This window comes from Canis lupus, chromosome X (genome assembly GCF_003254725.2).
Source record: "Canis lupus dingo isolate Sandy chromosome X, ASM325472v2, whole genome shotgun sequence".
Classification (NCBI taxonomy): Eukaryota; Metazoa; Chordata; class Mammalia; order Carnivora; family Canidae; genus Canis; species Canis lupus.
Genome location: NC_064281.1, coordinates 118829166 through 118842629, shown reverse-complemented (window position 1 = coordinate 118842629; position 13464 = coordinate 118829166). Strand labels below are relative to the sequence as shown.

The 13464-nt window shown below is 43.2% G+C and overlaps 1 pseudogene; it reads right to left on the bottom strand.

The window, feature by feature from the left end:
- Window positions 1–3184: 3184 nt before the first annotated feature.
- On the bottom strand, window positions 3185–4486 carry LOC125754728 (heterogeneous nuclear ribonucleoprotein A1-like; annotated as a pseudogene).
- Between the last annotated feature and the right edge of the window lie 8978 nt (window positions 4487–13464).

The window sequence follows — 13464 nt, the reverse complement described above, 5'->3', positions numbered from 1 at the left end:
GGTGGCAAAAGGAAGGATGCCGTGACGAAGGTACTGAGACTCTGGCTAAGGAAGGCAGGTGACACTGAGAATCAAATACAGTTGAGATTGTCTGATGCTAACCTAAATGTCCTTCCCAGGTGCCCTCAAACATGACAATCTTATGCTGAGATGGGGGCTCTTCAAAACAGCCTGGAAACTTGGGTTCCCTGAGAGTGGTGAGACCCTGCCAAACAGCATCAAAATTTAGGTGCACAAAAAAACCAAACCTCTGCTGCGCTAAGCCATTCAAAGCTCGGGTTTTGCCTATTGCATCAACTAGAATTTGCTTTAGCTGCAAATACAGCTACTTGTTTAGAGAATGGCAAAAGCTCGCCAACCAGAAGGGGAAGGAGACAAGGGAACTCCCAGAGGATAGGGAAATCAGCGTGCTCTCACCCATCAGCACAATGTAAATTCTCTAGGTCAGAGAACTGAGAAAGGCAGCAGTGGCTTGGATGTCTGAAAGCCCTAGAATTACCTTATCTATGCTCAGCAGTTGTTGGGTACAGTTTTCTAGGGTATGCAAAGCAGGCAGACCCTAAAAGGCTAAATGTCAGGTTATTTGGAATACATTTAAAGCAACTAGATGTGTAAAAACTTGAGTGTGTTTGAGGGTATTTTAGTAAAGGCCTTGGTTTCACATTTCTGGAGTCATCAGGAAACTGCAGCCCACTCTGTCTCTGTGCCCCTCCCTGAGAGCTTAATTTGCCTTCTTATTGTGGTTGGTTGGCCATTTCTTCCTAAATGGTAGAGCTGCCTCTCCAGCCCTTGGAGGATACTGGTTCAGCTCAATCACCATATGAGGAACTCTCTCCTGCCACCATTTTGTTCTTCCACAGCATTTTACTGATTTCCATGAAAAATGGGACTTTTAAAGTTACAAATAGACTGGAGTGGTTCCATCTGCTGTTGAGTGTGTAATCATTAGGCATCTCTCTTATAGATGTTTTTTTTAAATTTTATTTATTTATTCATGAGAGAGAGAGAGAGAGAGAGGCAGAGACACAGGCAGAGGGAGAAGTAGCAGGCTCCATGCAGGGAGCAGGATGGGGGACTCGATCCCAGGTCTCCAGGATCACACCCTGGGCTGAAAGCAGCGCTAAAACACTGAGCCCCGAAGGCTGCCCTCCTACAATGTTTTAAGATATGCCATTTGTGTTATTTACCCTGCTTGTTCTTATGTTTGTGTTGACACGTTATGTGTACTGGAGGCCAGACAAAGTTGATCCAACATGATTGTGTGAGTTTTGAATAAGATGTTGTTTAACACACATTTCCTGATCTCCTCTTGTGTGACAAAGCCCATCATGGGTGCCAGTAGTATGATGAGTCATGATATATGACTCCTGAGCGTGGCTCACCCTCTGATAGGTTGGAAGGGGTACATAATGTAATTTCTCTCTGCTTCCAGAAGTGCTACAGACATGGAAAACAACAAACTTTTTTTATTGGAGTTCAATTTGCCAATGTATAGCATAACACCCAGTGCTCATCCCACCAAGTGCCCCCCTCAGTGCCCATCACCCAGTCACTCCAACCCCCCGCCCACCTTCCTTTCCACTACCCCAGTTCATTTCCCAGAGTTAGGTGTCTCTCATGTTTTGACACCCTCAATGATATTTTCACTCATTTTCTCTCCTTTCCCTTTATTCCCTTTCACTAATTTTATATTTCCCAAATGAATGAGACCATATGATGTTTGTAGTTTTCCGATTGACCTATTTCACTTGGCACAATAACCTCCGGTTCCATCCATGTCGAAGTAAATGGTGGGTATTTGTCCTTTCTGATGGCTGTGTAGTATTCCATTGTATACATAGACCACATCTCCTTTATCCATTCATCTTTCGATGGACGCCGTGGCTCCTTCCAAAGTTTGGCTATTGTGGACTTTGCTGCTATAAACATCGGGATGCTGGTTTCCCGGCGTTTCACTGTATCAGTATCTTTGGGGTCAATCCCCAACAATGCAATTGCTTGGTTGTAGAGCAGATCTATTTATAACTCTTTGAGGAACCTCTACACAGTTTTCCAGATTGGCTGCACCAGTTCACATTCCCATCAACAGGGCAAGAGGGTTCCCCTGTCTCCACATCCTCTACAACATTTGTTGTTTCATGTCTTGTTAATTTTCACCATTCTCGCTCTTGTGAGGTGGTATCTCATTGTGGTTTTGATTTGTATTTCCCAGATCCCCAGTGATGCAGAGCATTTTCTCATGTGCTTGGTGGCCATGTCTATGTCTTCCTCTGTGAAATTTCTGTTCACGTCTTTTGCCATTTCATGATTGGATTGGTTAGCTTTTGTATTCTGAGTTCTTTCCAGTTTTTGGATGGATGCTTGTATTGTGATGTATTTCCCCCTCAGGACTGCTTTTGCTGTATCTCAAAGATTTTGAATTGTTCTATCTTCATTCTCATTAGTTTCCATGAATCTTTTTAATTCTTCTCTAATTTCCTGGTTGACCCTTTCATCTTTCAGCAGGATGGTCCTTAACCTCCACGTGTTTGAAATCCGTTCAAATTCTTCTTGTGGTTCAGTTCTAGTTTCAAAGCATTATGGTCTGAAAATATGCAGGGTACGATCTCAATCTTTTGGTATAGTTTAAGACCTGATTTGTGACCCAATATGTAGTCTATTCTGGAGAAATTTCCATGTGCCATTGAGAAGAATGTGTATTCAGTTGCATTTGGATGTAAAGTTCCGGAAATATCTGTGAAATCCATTTGGTCCAGTGTATCATTTAAAGCTCTTGTTTCTTTGGAAATGTGCTTAGAAGATCTCTGGATTGTACAAAGCTCTGTGTTCAAGTCTCCAAGTACAAGTGTATTATTATCTAAGTATGTCTTAACTTTGGTTATTAATTTATTGCTATACTTGGCAGCTCCCACATTCGGGACATCAATATTCATGGTTGTTAGGTCCTCTTGTGGGATAGATCCCACGAGATCTATATATAAGTATGATATAGTGTCCCTCTTCATTTCTTACTACAGTCTTTGGGATAAACTTTAATTTATCTCATATAAGGATGGCTATCCCTGCTTTCTTTTTTTTAAGACACATTTATTCAGCATCATGATCAGATTATTACATTTAACAATCAACAGCATGCGTGCAAAAAAAAACTACATTAAAGCCCTTTTTGGAATGCTTTACAGTTTCCACAGAACAGAAACTAAAATAACCTGTTGTACAGTTAGTTACAAATACAGTCCTTGAGTTTTTTTGCCCATACACATGAGTATTGTCTAAAACATGTCTTCTTTGTAGCAGCTAGGCCCTGCCACCACTGTGCTTGGCTGAGTTCACAAATCTGTTGTAACCTGTAGCATCCCTGTCACCTCTCTGGCTCTCCTCTCCTGCTAAGCCTTGTTTCCTGGCAGTAATTAAAACTTTCTGCCACTGCCATAGCTGCTGCTGGTACTGGAACCACCATAGCCACCTTGGTTTCGTGGTTTGGCAAAGTAGTGGCCTCCACCACCATAGGGGTCAGAGCTTCTGCCTCCAATATTTCCTCCTTTCATGGGTCCAAAATTTGAGGATTGATTGTTGTAATTGCCAAAATCGTTATAGCTTCCGCCACCTCCAAAGTTGCTTCCATCATTACCATCATTACCAAATCTATTATAGCCATCCTTACGGCCATCCACCATATCCACCACCACCTCGACTGCCACCGAATTCACCTTGACCACTGAAGTTCCCTCCACAACCAAAGTTGTCATTCCCACCAAAACCACCTCCACGACAACCACCAAAGTTTCCAGAACCACTTCAGACTCTTTGGCTGGACGAAGCACTAGCCATCTCTTGCTTCAATAGGGCTTTCCTTACTTCATAGTTGTGGCCATTCACAGTATGGTATTTTGAATGACAATCTTCTCTACAGAGTCCTGGTCGTCAAAAGTCACAAAAGCAAAACCTCTCTTTTTGTCACTGCCTTGGTCAGTCATGATCTCAATCACTTCAATTTTCCCATACTGTTCAAAATAATCTCTTGGATGATGTTCTTCAGTGTCTTCTTTAATGCCACCAACAAAAATCTTTTTCACAGTTAAGTTGGCACCAGGTCTTTGAGAATCTTCTCGGGAGACAGCCATCTTTAGTTCCACGACTCTCCCATCTACCTTGTGCCACCGAGCATTCATGGCTGTGTCCACCTCCTCACGGTGGCGTAGGTGACGAACCCATAGCCTCTGGGGCACTTGGTGTTGCGGTCGCTCATTACCACACAGTCCATAAGTGTCCCCCATTGCTCAAAATGGCTCCTCAGACTCTCATCCGTTGTTTCGAAGCTCAAAACTCCAATGAAGGGTTTCCGCAGTTGCTCAAGCTCTTTGGAAGACTCTGACTTAGATATGATGGCGGTGGGAGGGGAGACTTTAACGATGCTTACTTGACGGGGTCCAGGGGCAGAAAGGTTTGAAGGCAACTTGAATGGTATGGTTCTCCAACGTTTCATTTTCAGGCTGTAGGTGTCCTTAGGTCTAAAATGAGTCTCTTCAGAACATGAGAAACTACTAACTCTGGGAAACGAATTAGGGGGGGTTGAAGGGGAGGTGGGCGGGGGTTGGGGGTGACTGGGTGACAGGCACTGAGGGGGGCACTTGATGGGATGAGCACTGGATGATATTCTATATGTTGGCAAATTGAACACCAATTAAAAAAATAAAATAAAAGAATAAAATAGGGATCCCTGGGTGGCGCAGCAGTTTGGCACCTGCCTTTGGCCCAGGGCGCGATCCTGGAGACCCGGGATCGAATCCCACGTCGGGCTCCCGGTGCATGGAGCCTGCTTCTCCCTCTGCCTATGTCTCTGCCTCTCTGCCTCTCTCTCTCTCTCTGTGTGACTATCATAAATAAAAAAAATTAAAAAAATAATAAAATAAAATAATAAAATAAAATGAGTCTCTTGTAGACAGCAAATAGATGGGTCTTGCTTTTTTATCCAGACTGAAGCCCTGCGCCTTTAGATAGGATCATTAAGTCCATTCACGTTCAGAGTTACTATTGAAAGATATGAATGTAGTGTCATCATAATACCTATTAAGTCCCCATTTTTGTAGATTGTTTCCTTGGACTTCCTCTTTCTTTTACAGAGTCCCCCTTAATATTTCCTACAGAGCTGATGTGGTGGTCACATATTCTTTCAGTTTCTGCCTATCTTGGAAGCTCTTTATCTCTCCTTCTATTCTGAATGAGAGCCTTGCTGGATAAAGTATTCTTGGATGCAGGTTCTTCTCATTTAGGACTCCGAATATATCCTGCCAGCCCTTTCTGGCCTGCCAGGTCTCTCTGTAGAGGTGTGCTCTTAACCTAATACTTCTCCCCATAAAGGTTAGGGATCTCTTGTCTCTTACTGCTTTAAGGATCTTCTCTTTATCTTTGGAATTTGCAAGTTTCGCTAATTAATTGTCAAGGTGTTGAACTGTTTTTATTGATTTTAGGGGGGGATGTCTCTATCTCCTGGATGTGAATGCCTGCTTCCCTCCCCAAGTTAGGGAAGTTCTCAGCTATGATTTGTGTTCAGATACACTTTCTGGTCCTCTATCCCTTTCGGCGCCCTCTGGCACCCCAATTAAACATAGATTTTTTCCTTCTGAGGCTGTCATTTATTTCCCTTAACTTTTCCTTATGATCTTTTAATTGCTTTTCTCTTTTTTCCTCAGTTTCCTTCCTTGCCATCCACTTGTCTTCTATGTCACTCACTCATTCTTCTACCTCGTAAACCCTCGTCGTTAGGACCTCCAGTTTGGTTTGCATCCCATTTAATTGATTTTTAATTTTGGCCTAATTAGATCTAAATTCTGTGGTCATGAAGTCTCTTGAATCCTTTATGCTTTTTTCCAGAGCCACAAGTAGCTTTATAATTGTGCTTCTGAATTGGCTTTCTGACATTGAATTATAATCCAAAATTTTTTTAAAGATTTTATTTATTTATTCATGAGTGACAGAGAGAGAAAGAGGCAGAGACATAGGCAGAGGGAGAAGCAGGCTCCATGCAGGGAGCCCGACATGGGATTCGATCCCAGGACTCCAGGATCATGCCCTGGGCTAAAGGCAGGCGCCAAACCGCTGAGCCACCCAGGGATCCCTATAATCCAAATTTTGTAACTCTGTGGGAGAGAGGACTGTTTCTGATTCCTTTTGTGGTGAGTTTTTCCTTCTAGTCATTTTGCTCAGTGAAGAGTGGCCAAAAACAAGTTGTACTGGAAAAAGGAGTAAAAGAGAGAAAAAAAGGGGGGGCAGGGAAACAGAAAACAATAAACAAGGAGGGGTATCCCCTGGTTCTATATACTGTAAATCTCTCGACTTCCCCTGGAACTTTCCAGGGCTGCTTGGTGAAGGACTTGCTCTTCCCCTGTCCTTCCAGCTAGTCTCCTGGGGGAAGGGCCTGCGGTGCTCACTCTCAGTTGTGTGCACCTGGGGGAGCTGCCCAGTCCCCTGCCAGGTGCACAGCTCAGTGGGAGGTGTTTATCCTGTGAGGCCACTGCTCAGTCCCAGGCACAAGTCGACACCAGGGGGAACAACGACAGTGGCAGCGGCCAGCTCTCCATCTCTAGAGTCAGCTCCTGCAGTAACTATCACAGTCTCCCATCTGTAGGGGTCTCGTTGTCTTGGGGGCCAGCGGGCATGGACCTGCACAGCTCAGGGCTGCCCAGCAACAGGAGTGTCTTTGCTGCCCTGTGTCCTCCCGGCCTCCACCTGTCCCCGGGGGCTGTGCCCCCCGATGCCCTGGGCTCTGGGACCTGTGCCGACTGAGCTGCTTCCGGGCCCTGCCGGGCTCTCACTCCAGCCCTATACGGACCTCGGCCAAAGGTGTGTGGCGTGCTCTCCACTGGGTGCAAATCCTCTGTTCGTGCCCCCGGGAGCCTGAGGGCATCCCCGCCCCTCCTGGGATCCTGCCCGTGTTCCCTGCAAGCTCCATCTGTCCAGGAAGATTGGTAAAGCTCCTGCTTCTCCAGGACGGGGCTTTCCTGTCCCAGGGGCTCTCTCCCGGCACCTCGAGGGGTCCCCTCCCCCTTGGATGCTCTTTTATTTCTTTATTTTTTTCTGTCTTCCTACCTTGATAGAAGCGCTAACTCTTCTCACTATAGCATCCCAGCAGTTGTCTCTTTAAATCCCAGGCTGACGGGACACCTGCACCCTGAAATTTATAGCAGCAATGTCCACAATAGCCAAACTGAGGAAGGAGCCTCAGTGTCCATCAAAAGATGAATGGATAAAGAATATGTGGTCTATGTATACAATGGAATATTACTCAGCCATTAAAAATGACAAATACCCACCATTTGCTTCAACGTGGATGGAACTGGAGGATATTATGCTAAGTGAAATAAGTCAGTCAATCAGAGAAGGACAAACATTATATGGTCTCATTCATTTGGAGAATATAAAAAATAGTGAAAGGGAATAAAGGGGAAAGGAGAAAAATGAGTGAGAAACATCAGAAAGGGAGACAGAACATGAGAGACTCCTAACTCTGGGACACGAACAAGGGGTGGTAGAAAGGGATGTGGGTGGGGGTGGAGGTGACTAGTTGACGGACACTGAGGGGGGCACTTGATGGGATGAGCACTGGGTGTTATTCTATATGTTGGCAAATTGAAAACCAATAAAAAATAAATTTAAAAAAAGAAAGTTATCTAGGTAATTTGGTGTGGACAGGTGACTTGGAGACCGGACTATTCCGGCATCTTGCCTCACATCAATTTCTAATTTACTTTTCTCAAGTTGATTCTGTCTTTCCTCTTCCATGTTCAGTCTGTTTATAATCCTTTTAGCAGATATTGTTTTCCAATTCTAGCATTTCCATCTGGTTGTCATATTGCTTACATCGGTGTTAAAATTACCAATCTCTTCATACATGTTATTCATCTATTCTTCTAGATTATTCAACATGTTAATCATAGGTGACTTAACGTTTCTTCTGGGTTACCTAGTGGCTCAGCGATTGGGTGTCTGCCTTCGGCTCAGGTTGTGATCTACGAGGTCCCAGGATGAAGGCCCACATGAGGCTCCCTGCAGGGAGCCAGGTTCTCCCTCTGCCTGGGTCTCTGCCTGTCTCTCTGTCTCTTGTGAATAAATAAATAAAATCTTAAAACAATAAAATAAAACTTTCTTCCTAATATAGTTAGAATATAGATCACCTGGGAGTAGAGTTCTACTTATTGTTTTTTCTATTGGCAGTGAGTTGACTGTTCTTGATTTTGGAGTGTTGGTATTTTGTAATATTTTTTATTGATTTGCAGCCAGACATCATCTGTAGGAGTACAGCAGAGACTGAGGCGAATAGCATTTATGACTGGAAATTGGCATGCCTATTCTTCGCTGGGCTGTTAGTGTGTGGGGTGTAGCACATCTACTCCGTAATTTAGCTGGGTCCAAGGTTTGTTGTTGCTACGAGTTTCAAAATCTTCCAGTGGTGAGCTGCCTTTCCCTGTGCTAACTGCAGGGCCTGTGATGTCAGGGTTTTCCCCGAGTCCCCACTGTCTCAGCTGCCAGCAGTCTCAGCAAGCTACACCAGCCAGGGCCTCTCCATCTGTGCTCTTACCCTCTCATCTCCTGTTTTCTCCTTTTTATTCTTTATTGAGATATAATTCACATGCCATCTAATTTACCTTTTTAAAATATACAATTCAGGGACACCTGGATGGCCCAGTTGGTTAAGTGTCTGCCTTCGGCTCAGGTCATGATCCGGGTGTCCTGAGATCGAGCCCCGCATCAGGCTCCCTGTTCAGTGGGAGATGAGGGGGTGTCTGCTTCTCCCTCTTCCTCTGCCCCTTACCCTGCCTGTGTCCTCTCTCTCTTTCTCTCTCCATCTCGAATAAATAAATAAAGCCTTTTTAAAAGATAAAATAAAGTGAACAATTCAGTGCTTTTTATTATATTCACTAGATTGTGGAATATCACCACTACCTAACTCCAGAAGATTTTCATCACTTCAAAAGGCTCTCAACATTTGGAGTGACTTCCCATTACCCTTTTCCCTAGCCCTAGGCAAGCATTATCCTACTATTTGTGTCTAGTGAGGTGCATAGCCTGGATATTTCATATGGATACTATAATAAAATATGTGGTCTTTTGTGTCTAGTTTTTCTGCCTAAGCATGCAGTATTCAAGGTTCACCCATATTATACCATGTATCAACGTTTCATCTATTCGTACTGACAAATAATGCACATTCTGTAGCTAGACCATCCTTTTATGTATTCATTAGTTGATGGACGTTGGAATTGTTTCCTGATTTGGGTTATTATGTGTAAGGAACGCTGTTATGAACATTTGTGGATAGGGTTTTTGTGTGGGCATATGTTTTCATTTGTCTTGGATATATATTTGGGAGTGTTATTGATGGGTCATATGGTTATACTCTATGTTTAACTTTTGGAGGAACTGCTGACTGCTTTGCATAGTGACTGCACCATTTTATGTTCCCACTAGCAATATATGAAGATTTCAATTTCTTCATATCATCACCAATAGTTGTTACTTTGTAGATTTATATTTTAGCCAGCAAGTTTGAAATCCTTACTCATTGTGGTTTTGATTTGCATTTCCCTAATGATCCTGTTGAGTATCTCTTCATGTGCTTATTGGTTACTTATATATCTTATTTCAGAAATGTCTATTCAAATGTTTTGCTCCTTTCTTTTTTTTTTTTTGCTCCTTTCAAAATTGGTTTATTTTTCTTTTCTTTGTTGAGTTGTAACAGTTCTTTTTTAGTTTCTATTTATTTATTGATAAGAGAGACACACACACACAGAGGCAGAGACATAGGCAGAGGGATAAACAGGCTCCATGCAGGGAGCCCCATGTGGGACTTGATCCTAGGACCCCCAGGATCACACCCTGGGCTGAAAGCAGGCTCTAAACTGCTGAGTCACCCAGGGATCCCCGTAAAAGTTCTTTATATATTCTGTATACCACACATTTATACATGATGAACAAGTATTTTCTCCCAATCTGTGGGTGGTATTTTATTAAATGATGTCCTTTGAAGCAGAAGCATTTTTAATTTTTATGAAATTTAAGTTATCTATATTTTTGCCATTTGGGTATTGATATCTTCTATGGACATATCTGTGTCCCTACCCTCAAATTCATGTTAAAGCCCCTCATGCAATGGTATTTGGAATAGGCCTTTGGGAGATAGAATTAGACAAGTTTATGGTGGTGGGATCCCCATGATGGGATTAGTGTGCTTATACTATCTTTCTGTGGGTGAGCACAGACAAAAGGCCTTAGGAGGTTGCAGAATGAAAGTGGCCATCTGCAAGCCAAGAGAGGGATTCTGACTGGAAATTGAATCCTGCCAAACCTTGGTCTTGGACTGTCAGTCTCTACAACCATGAGAAATAACTTAATATTGTGTAAGCCACCCAGTCTATAGTGTTTTGTTATGGTAGCTCAAGCAGATCGAGACAGTGTCATATCTAAGAAATTATCATCTAACATGATTTCATGAAGATTTACGCCAATGCCTTTCTGTAACTATTATTCACAACCATCTAGCATACTTACGTATACTTGAGACTAATTTTAGGTTCAGTAACATTAATGAAGCTGGCCTGGGAAGAGACAGGCAGAAAGGGAAAAATGAAGCATTCCAAAGCGAGTGCCTCTCTGGGTAAGAGAAGAGAGCATTCATTCCATGAAGTTCTTCCTGAAACCAGCAGGAGATGGTAGGAAGAGTCTTCACATGTCTGTGGTTGGCTGGCTGTGTGTGGGATGTGTCTGGTAGTTTGAGAGTGAAGTCGACAACCAAAGCTGAAAAGGAACACAAGAATAGCTATTGCTTGTTTTTTGAAATAGAGGATGCTTCCTTTGTTTCCAGAATCCAATCATATGTTCAAGCCCCCCACAATACACACATATCTACAGTGCCATAGAGTTTCAAACTCCAACTAGGCTGCAGTAGCCATGAGTCCTTTACCCCTCGATACTTTACACTTCTCTGTACACTCAAGACATTTTTGATTCTCCACCCAGGGTGTGTGTGTGTGTGTGTGTGTGTGTGTGTGTGTGTGTGTGTAAAAACCTATTTGGGTACTATGGTCTTTTTCTCATGCTAAAAGAAAATTCCATGGATGCCTACAAGAAAGCAATGGGAGCTTGAGATTACAGCCACTCTTGATTCAGTACAGCTTTTGTGGGCATTGGGGTTTTACTTATCACAACAGCTACTAATGGCTGAGTAATATTCCATTGTATACATAAACCACATCTTCTTTATCCATTCATCTTTCGATGGACACTGAGGCTCCTTCCACAGTTTGGCTATTGTGGACATTGCTGCTATAAACATCGGGGTGCAGGTGTCCCGGCGTTTCATTGCATCTGAATCTTTGGGGTAAATCCCCAACAGTGAAATTGCTGGGTCATAGGGCAGGTTTATTTTTAACTCTTTGAGGAACCTCCACACAGTTTTCCAGAGTGGCTGCACCATTTCACAATCAAAAAATATATTTTTTATACAAAAAAAATATTATGCTGAGTGAAGTAAGTCAATCGGAGAAGGACAAACATTGTATGTTCTCATTCATTTGGGGAATATAAATAATAGTGAAAGGGAATAGAAGGGAAGGGAGAAGAAATGTGTGGGAAATATCAGAAAGGGAGACAGAACATAAAGACTCCTAACTCTGGGAAACGAACTAGGGGTGATGGAAGGGGAGGAGGGCGGGGGTGGGGGGTGAATGGGTGACGGGCACTGAGGGGGCACTTGACGGGATGAGCACTGGGTGTTATTCTGTATGTTGGTAAATTGAACACCAATAAAAAATAAATTTATTATTAAAGAAAATAATAATAAAATGGTTAAAAAACAGCTACTGCAAACAGTATGTGGGAAACATGATATTTCTCATTGTAGATAGTTTTTCAAGTTCTCAGAGAGGCGAGGCAGTGTCCTCAAGATCTCACCTTGGAGAGCTTGCTCTGGGTGGGACCTCCCACAGTCATCAGTGGTTGGCAAAGGGCTTTGTGGAGGGAGAGTGGGAAGGACCCAGAGTCCAGTTGGTGAAGGGTGTGAGGATTAGGGTGGTTCTTTTCTTGGTTTCTGTGAACTTGGGCTTTGCTGTTCATTCAGAGATGACAAGGAATTTCAAAAGAAGAAAAAGTCTGCTAATTTAAAGAATCCAACCTAAAACATTTAAACAACCTGAGAAGGACCATAACCTGCAGACTACTTTCCAGAGTATCATATGAGACGCTGTAGTGGAGATAGAAGGGACACAGTAACTCTTTAGGGATGTTTTATGATTTTGCTCACACTTGTGCCGTCCTTCTTACTGAGATCTGGGGGTGCCATCTGGGTGAATGAAGCCAAAACCGCAGTTAGGTTTGCTAAACTAAAGGAGAAGCCTCGCTGGCAAGGATGATGGAGTTCAAACAAAAATGTAGTCTTGGATTACATGGCTCCAGTAGTGAAAGGAAGTGAAGCTTGTGGGCCCTTCTTCACTGGCCCTTAGGTAAGTTTGTACCGCTAGCATGTGACCAGTGGTTCATCTTTCCCATGCACATGGCCAGCAGCCTGAAATAGACCCTCTCACCAGTATCCTCAGATCCCCTTGCTCCTTAAATTCATCTGTCACCCTGTTAAAGAAGGTCCAGGGTCAATGCCAATGTCCCTGTTATATGGACTCATCCGTTCCTGTGTATATTTCTTATAAGAAGAGCCAGACCGCATTGAATGGCACACGAGTTCTGTACCCCAATTAGTATGTCTTAGTTTCATAGAAGTAGGACTTAGTAAATCTCTAATTGCTCATCTGTTTACTAGGTGGGAATGAATAGTGAACGTAGTTGAGATAATGAGGACTCCGTTGCTCAGTATCAGAGAAAACAGTTCCATGTACGGAGAGAGAAAGCCTACAGTGTGGTGGAAGGCAGAAGACAAGGCCAGACGCAGAGGGTCGGGCTAGACCTATAACCCAGCATGTTAGGCCGCGGAGCTTGACCCTAGGTTGAGGGCAAAGGGCAACTGAGAGAAGGGGAAGGCATTCCTTGGTTTCCAGCAGATTCATGCCTTCTTGTGTCACAGCGTCTATCAACATCTATCTATCTATCATCTATCTATCTATCTATCTATCTATCTATCTATCTATCTATTTATTTTAAGGTAAATACACATAACATGAAGTCATTCTATAGTGTCCAATTCAGTGCCATTTTGTACATTTGTGGTGTACAACTATCGCCTCTGTGTGGTTCCAAAGCACTTGCATCACCCCAAAAGCAAACGTCGAATCTGATAAGTGGACACTGCCCATTCCCTCTCCCTCATACCCTGTCAACCGCTACTCTGCTTTCTCTATGAATATACCTGTTCTGTGTATTTCATATAAACGGAAATTGCAATATGCTAACTTTGTGTCTGGCTTCTTGCCCTCAGCAGTTTTCAAGGTGCATCCATGCTAAAGCCTGTATTGAGACTTC